At 37.5% G+C, this 8,656-nt stretch overlaps 1 pseudogene; it reads right to left on the bottom strand.

Moving 5' to 3' along the window:
• Window positions 1–5,773: 5,773 nt before the first annotated feature.
• LOC128124006 (mas-related G-protein coupled receptor member B4-like) lies at window positions 5,774–6,804 on the bottom strand (annotated as a pseudogene).
• Between the last annotated feature and the right edge of the window lie 1,852 nt (window positions 6,805–8,656).

Here is an 8,656-nt window from a genome sequence, read left to right as displayed (position 1 = left end):
CTTGTTATGAATAGATGTGGTCTTGTTGAAAGAAGTTTATTACTGGGGTCATAATTTGAGGTTTCAGAAGCTCAAGCCAGTCCCAGTGTTATCTTCTCTTCCTGCTGCCTGATAATCCAGATTAGAACTCTCAGCTCCTACTCTAGTACCATGTCTGTCTGAACATGGCCATGCTTCCTGTCACGATGAAAATGGACTATAACTTTGAACTGTATGTCATCCCCAATTAAATGTTTTTCTTTATAAGAGTTGCTGTGGTCATGTGGTCTCTTCACAGCAATAGAAACCCCAACTATAACAAGGGCTAACCACTCCAGGCTTAACCCTGGGATAAGCTAATTCTCCCCCTCCCATAAGTCACTAATTGCCTATAATTCTTTGTCTGGGGGTGGAACTCTGATATTTCTCCCTCAGTGTTAGCATGTCCACTGATGTTGCCATTGTTTTCTTCTTGTTTATTCAATCCATTCTAGGAAAGACAGTTTCACAGCAGACTTCCTAATATTATGTTTTCTTCTGCCCCCCTCTTTTCATGATTTGAATAGGTATGGCCATCATAGACTCATGTTCTTTAATGCTTGGCCTATAAAGAGTGGCAATATTAGGAGCTGTGACCTTGTTGGAGTAGTTGTGACCTTGGTGAAGGAAGTGTGTCATTGTGATGGTTGCCATTGAGGTCTTACATGCTCAAGGTATGCCCAGAGTTGGACACACAGTTCACTTCCTGTTGCCTGCAAGTCAAGATGTAAAGCTCTCAGCTCCTTCCCCAGTCTCCTTGCATTTTGCGTTACATGATGATAATAGACTAAACCTCTAATCTGTAAGCCAGCCCCGATTAAATGTTTTTCTTTATAAGAGTTGCTGTAGTCATGGCATATCTTTACAACAATAGAAACCCTAACTGAGACACCCCTCTTCCATTATGCTCCCTTGAACATCAGAAATGACATGTGCCATGGGTTGGTTTCAAGGACAAAGGCAGGTGTGGAGTGGAGACAGCCTGAGCCTCTGTGACAAACTGTGTTTGCTGTAAATGGCAGAGCCTATGAGACAAAGTGTGTTCTCTGTATATAGCAGAGCTGTCTAGTGTGTCTGTATAAACCTTTTGGAGCTAGACAGCTATAGAGTGAGTGAGTGAGTCCCAGATGCTGAAAATGAGCTGCATGATTTGCATTTACACTGCTAGATTTTTCATTTATTTTGCTATTCTTCACTTCTTCCATTTTGGAATAAGACATAATTTTGTTTGTTATTTTGCAAGGTGGTGTTAAGAGACTTTTGACTTTTAAAGAGTCATTGCATATTTAATTGCTTAAAAATGTCAAGAGTATGGGAATTTGAAACTTTGACTGTATTTTATCTGGTGATATTAAAATGAGAGCTCAGAGACAAGGAATAGAAAAATATGGCTTTAAGTAAAATGTTTGTGTGGCAAGTTGACAAATGGTGGAATTTCCTAATTATCAAATTGACACAAAATAGGATTCTCTGAGAAGACCCAACTGAATACTTTATCAGTTTATCTTATGGAGATATCTCTGAGAGACTATCTTAATTGTTAATTGATGTAGGTGACTCAGAGTACTTAGGGTATTGCCATTCCCTTGGCTAGTAGTCTGGAGCTCTATAAGAAAGGTATCTAAATAATTGCCTCTGAGAGGCCAAGTGGGGAAACCAGCAAGCTGTGTCCCCCCTGTAATATCTTAGTTCTTGTTTGAGTCCCTGCCATGAATTCTGTCAGTGATAGACCTGATAACTGTCATATATGTATATGTGTATGATGTACACACACATACATTTCTGGCCTTTACCTGTCACATTTTGTTTTCTGTCTTTCGTCTTGTGAGCTTTCCCCCTCTTCCATCCCCACTCCTTTACATTCTATATAGATTCATAGATCTATTAAATCATGTATCACATGCTCAAACCATGAGCCACAATAATATGTCTTCTCTTCATGTCACATACTAATTGAAACAGAGTGACTTTAGTACTGAATTTCAGAAAAAGAGAGCAAGACACCATAAATTCATATTGTTTCCAGATGCTGACTATGAAATATAGATGTATCAGATTAAAATAAAATAATTGACAAAGGCCTGTCTACCACTAATGAAAACAAAGTGTCATATGTTTATTGGGGCATTAGTTACAGGATTCAGTACATGGGAGACCCAGGCATGCAAGAACAGATAAATGGATCATGAAATTGTGACATACTCACAGCATGTCATTCCTCAACTGTTACAAGTGAGGAGTTCTTATCCTTGGCTACAATATGGGAGGAGTTATGCCCAATAGTTAGGAACTAATCTTTGTATAGTCTCTCAAAATAGAACCATTAGCTGGAAATAAACACTTAAAGCAGAAACTTGATGTTCAGACCTTAACATTCTGACTTATATCCCAAAGTGTCATGCAAATTTCACAGTGTAAAATTCATGTAATTCATCTTCAAGAGTCATAAAACACTTACATTTCCAACACTATTTCAGAAGCCCAAGTTCAATAGGAGGGCAGGATAGAGATGGAATTTGGGGAAGGTTAAGTATAACACCGTAGGACTTATGAAAAGCTATATGGAAGCCTACTACTTCCTCAAATAGATACATACATTAATGGAGTTTTAATTAAAATGGAGTTACCATTTAACTCAACTGGAAGTAAGATCAACATAAGGAGAAAACTATTACATAACCTCATTTATATATGGAATGTATTTTGAAGTGTTAATATATACAGGCAGACTGCATGATATTATGGTGGTTACTAAACCTTTGTGTTAATAGAAAATGGGAAAACATGTAAAAAATATGAAGTAACAAATATATAAGCTGAAATAAAAATAATTTACAACACAAAATCACTATGTAGTAATAATACATTGCATTCAGGAGTTTTTCCTAAAGCAGTTTTTGGTATATGGAATAAAAGGAAATTTTAATTAAAAAATATATTTAAATGTGCATGTAAATATTTCTATATATTAGTACATTAGATTTTAGCAACTATTTTATCACACAACATGACAATATAGTCTTTTAGTTTACACTCTTGATTTTACATTTAATTGCAAAAATGGACAGTAATGACCTCCAAGGCAGAGTTATGACTGGAGGAACAGAAGGAACTCACAGAGGCATTTTGTGTCTTGACTGGGTTTTGAATCAAGTAGTTATATTTATCCAAGCAAATTTATTGAACTATGCATTTGTTTAATCTGTGCATATAACTTTTTCTTAATTACACTTTAAATTATCAAATCAGTAACATTTAAGAATGAAATATTATTTTATAGAATATGTTACCTTACTCAAAGTAACATTTTCTAGGTTCAGCCTTTTATCCACATAAAAGGCTGAATAGTGTTCCGTTGTGTATATGTAGCACATTTTCATTATCCATACATCCAGTGAAAGTCATTTGTGTTGTTTCCATTTCCAGGCTTCGGTGAAGAAGGTGTCAATGAACACTGGTGAACAAGTATCCTTGGACTAGGTTGTTCAGTTCTTTGGTCATATGCCTTTGAGTAGTGTAGCTGGGGCATATAGTCGATACATTTTTAGCCTTTGAAGATTATCCATCCTGTTTTCCAGAGCTACACCAGTTCACATTTCTACAAGAATGAATGAGGAAGAGGTCTGCTTTCTCCACAACCTAGATAACATTTTTTGTTCATTTTGTTTTGTTATTGTTGATGTTGATTTGAAATGTGCTGCCTGGGGTGACATGAAATGTCAAAGTTGTTTTAGTTTGCATTATTTTCATTGCTTAGGATGATAAATACATTTTAAGATTTCATCAGTAATTTTTATTTATTCCTTGAGAACTCTGTGTTTAGGTCTCAGTCCATTTTTCAGATGGTAATGTGGTTTTTGCACTCTTCATTTTTGAAATTCTTTGTATATTCTGAGTATTAATCCTCCATCAAGTCTATAACTAGAAAAGATTTTCTCCCATCCTGTGGATTTCTTCTTTACCTGACTGATTGCTTCTTTAGTTGTGTAGAAGTATTTTAGTTTTATGAAGACTCACTTATCACTTGTTCATCTCAATTCTTTAGCAATTGGAGTCCTGTCCGTAAAGACAAATAACACACAGTCTTTCTTATCTGTAGTTCCTAGCTCCAAGTTTTCAGATGTACATATATAACATGGAATAACCACAAACCAGAGAAGTATAAAGAGATCATATGTTGGGGAGCTTGGGAGGGAATAGCAGGATAGAGATAATATGAAATGGGAATGGGAATAATGGGAAGGGGTCTTATTGGAGTAGAATTTGGATGGTCAATACAGAAGGAAGAGGAGGGACAAGGGACAAAAAATAGGAAGGTTGTTTGTTAAGGCTTTACGGAATTGTATTAGTTTACATTTCCTTGAAATTATACACATACATGAATATATGTGTGTATGTGTATGTATATATATGTATATTAATTCATATACATATATACATGTACACACACATATGAATGAATACAAACTCTCTCTCTATATATGTATATATACACACACATATACACACACACATATTCTTAGACACATCTTAAAGGAATTTAAGCCATTTGGGCGGACATCAATCCCCACAGAACCAGTTCCAGGCATGAGAAACCTCTTTTTGAATGGTTGGTCAGGGTACTCTCTGTGACTCCCAAAACAATGTAGATTGTATATGTAACCATTGGTCACTTCTTAGTGCTTGAGGGTAGGATGCTATGGCTGAAGACACTTCACATTTAGGACAAAGGACTCAGATGATTTGAGCTTAATCTGACATCTCTCTTGTGGTATGGTTTCCATGGTTCCAGAACATACTATACAAACTGCCAAGGGAAGGAAACAATGAAACAGTCCTACCAAGCATCAATACTCATGACTCATTTAAAAAAGGAAATGGAAACACTCATAATTCAAGTTATGGATGCCCTGTACTCCTGGGAATAATGTAAATATGACAGAAATTCAATTCAAAAGGAATTAAGTTCAATAACACTCATTGGAAATTTTTTCATGAGGGGTTAGACAGTCACAGAGAGAGAGAGTCAGGGCAAAGACAAGGGAAGAAGAGGGAAGACATGACCATGGAGTGCTAACCAAGGCATTGGGAAAGGGGGAAACTGGAGACAGTCTCTCTCCACCTTCAAGTGTGCCTGGATGTTGATGCATAAAACCTGACCTTATTATTTCATTGCTGAAGATGGCAGATAATTAAAGTTCAAGACTCAAATGGTTGAATGGAGATTTAAATAGGCAACCTTAAAGATGCATATTTGTTTACTGAGCAGTTTATATAAGGAAGATTTTAAAATTATACATATATTATAAAATATGAGGATATTGAAGGAAACTGGAACTGTAGGAATGTCAATTAACTTCTGTTAACACTTAGAAAACAACTTGTAAAAAATAGGGACATTTCAATTAAATACAGCATTCAATTAATCTTTATCATGTTCAATGACTAAAGAAATCCTGACCTTCCCTGCACTGACTGCCTTGGGCCTTCTTTGTTGGGAGGGTTTTGTCTATAGTGGAAGCTGTCTTGGCCTCAAGTGATTTGATTACACGGGTTATATCACATGGGGATGCAGTGAGGGCCACATAAGGCAGCTTTAGGGAGCTGCAGTCAGTTTCTATTTAACAAGTCTCATTTCACCCAGTTTCTATAAAATGACTATTCTCTCAACCAGTTGAACAAGATTGTGAAAATGGCCCACACAGATAAAGGCCAAGTTGATATTCTAAACAACTGTGTCTGATCAAGGACACACTCAGCTACTACACCAGACTGTTTCACACTCTCCAGGATTTCCTGAAGAACCTCTCTCTTCACCTTCCTCCTCAGGAGTGTCCTGCACGGCTCTCTGCAGAAGAATCTTCAGAGTCTGCTTCTGGAACCTGAGATACCTAATGGAGCCAACAAGGAAGTAAATGATGGGGTTGGCACAGCTGTTAATACAGGACAGGAAAGTTGTCATTGCATAAGCATTGCAAGGGAAAACTCTATGCCACTCCACAATCCAATCTAAGAGGAACCAATAGATACCAAAGGGCAGACCAAAGAGTAAGAAAACCAGCACTGTGAGTGTAATAGTCACATACAACCTGGTCACATGAATCCTCTGTGAGCCACAGAAGATCCTGACCAACAAAGCCAGGCTGGATCCACAAGGAACCACAGATAATACTGTCATAAAGGCAGCAGTGAAAATCCTGTAAGTCCTACAGGAAGAATGGTCATAATAACTAATCAGTAAGCCACAACCATTCCTTAAAAGGAGGGTTAACAGTAGAGAGAAGGCCCAGAGCAGGGCACACAGGACAGATGTGTCTTGGTCTTTGGCAGTGATACCAGATGGGCCACAAAATGGACAGACAATGATCAACACTGATGGCTGCAATCATACACATAACTGCAAGTTAAGTAAAGACTAATACATTGATGAGAGAGATGGGAATATCCAAGTAGCTGTTATGGAATAAAGGAAGTTCTGAAAGCAGTCTGAAAGCAGAGGAAGAGGAAGTCAGCCCCAGCCAAGTTGAGGACATAGACAGAGAAGGCATTCCTGTCCATGTGGAAGCCCAGAAGCCACAACACTATGGCATTTCCTGCCAGTCCAACCACAGCAATGATGACAGTAAGAATATTGAAGACTTTGTACATGGTGACACAGTGTAAGTTGTCAGTGTAGTTAATTCCATTCATTGTTGTGTTGTCAGTGTTCCAGGCTGGGATGAATAGATCAAAACTTGAGAAATTTCCACTGGTGTTCCTGCAAAGTAAATCGAGGTATGAACACATGATACTTTCTGTCAAGAGCACCTGGCTATGTGAGAATGTCTGGCAAGGTTTCATAAGGAGGGGAAAACAGGCTTGCAGAGATTAAGTAATTCATCTAATCCCTAAAGTGCTAGAAACTTCTTTTTTTTAAAAAAAATAAAACACAAGCATATTTATTTTCACTTAAACAAAAATGAGTTGTACTTTTATAATATGGGGAATGATTATTTTGTTACATTCCATTACACGTTTAAAAAAAAGCAAACATGTTTACAAGTTACATCAACAACCACAGTAAGAGCCTGTTATTTGTATTTAGAGAAAAATAGAAATAAAATACACATATACTATAATACCACTTACTAAGACAGACTTAAGGATTTAATAGTCATAAATTGAAGAAGTAACCACATTCCATTTTGATAATTTGATATACTTTGTGTTTATTTAAAGAGAAAATTAACTTTGCCGTTAGGCCCAAACAATTAGAGCTCTGACATAAACTTTTTTTTTTTCTTTTTTGGATACAAGGTCTCACTCTGTAGCTTAGATTGCCTTGTACTTTAATGATCTTCCTATATCAGTTTATTAAGTCAAGGAATTGTAGGTTTGAGCAAATATCACTTAGAGACTAATGGACCAGAATAGAAGGCCCAGAGATAAATCCATATAACAATGGACACATGAATTCTGAGAAATGCATCAAGAACATATGCCAGGGCAAGACAGATTTCTCCCAGTCTGTAATCTATTTGTCTGCTGGTAATTTAATTTTCTGTTTAAAACTTTTAAAATTTCAGACTCTCTCTCTCTCTCTCTCTCTCTCTCTCTCTCTCTCTCTCTCTCTCTCTCTCTCTCTCTGAGTCTTAGAAACTTCTTTTAAATCCAGTTTTTAATATTAGACTATCAGCAGACCACTGCCTCTAATGACATTGGAGCAGTTGATGGTCCCAGTACAGATGCTAAGCATCTTATGCTGTGTCAGGAAGAGACAGAATTCTGAAACTAACTTTCTTTCTGTTCCAGGGCTGAGGTTCCTTCTTTGGTGTAAGAATATAGCAGATGCTGGCACAAGCCATAGCTGCCCTCAGTCAGTATAAGGGGTCTACCAAATGAGGAAAATGGAATCATGAATGAGAGTCATGAAGGGAATGGGACTTCTTATGAAGACCTGTGTGCAAACAGTCACACTTCTTATGTTAGAAGGACTGAGTCTTCATTTTAAAATTTGAAAAGTAGAAGGCAGAGAAGCCTTGAGGGACATCAAGCATGTTCATGTTTGTTCTTATATCACCAGTGTCCTGTTCTCCACAGGGTTACAGGGGAGAGTGAAGAACTGTAACAAATGAGCAAATGAACCATAAGTTCAAGCATAGTTGAAAATTTGGAGTAAATGTTCTAATTGTGACTTGTACCCACATGTAAAGGCATGAGTCTCTGACCTGACAAGCGTGAATTGTGCTGCAGAGGAAGCTAGAGAGCACCTCCATTTGGGACTAGTCTCCCAACCCCTGAGAGGAGTTTTGGGATCTATACACGGATGCAAACAGTCTGGAAACAAGAGCAGCATAGCTGGGAGGTAGCATCATTTAGAGCCTTCTTTCCACTCCATTTCCCAATACAGCCACTTAATGGGCTTTTATTTTTCACCCCTGAAGCCACAGAGACATTTGAAGAGAAGACAGCTTTTCTTTCCCAAACCGGCCAATGGTGCTATCAGTAGCTTAGCCTGAACAGTACCCATATAGAAAGTTTTGCATCACAGGATCCTTCTGGATAACTTCTTATTCTAGATAGAGGCTTTCATGTAGGAGAAATCATCTGAGAATGCCGAGACAGAGTTCCAGGCTCAGGGAAAGCATCCAGAAGACCT

This window comes from Peromyscus californicus, unplaced genomic scaffold (genome assembly GCF_007827085.1).
Source record: "Peromyscus californicus insignis strain IS unplaced genomic scaffold, ASM782708v3 Scaffold_4__1_contigs__length_199733344, whole genome shotgun sequence".
Classification (NCBI taxonomy): Eukaryota; Metazoa; Chordata; class Mammalia; order Rodentia; family Cricetidae; genus Peromyscus; species Peromyscus californicus.
This window is presented reverse-complemented; position numbering and strand designations above follow the sequence as displayed.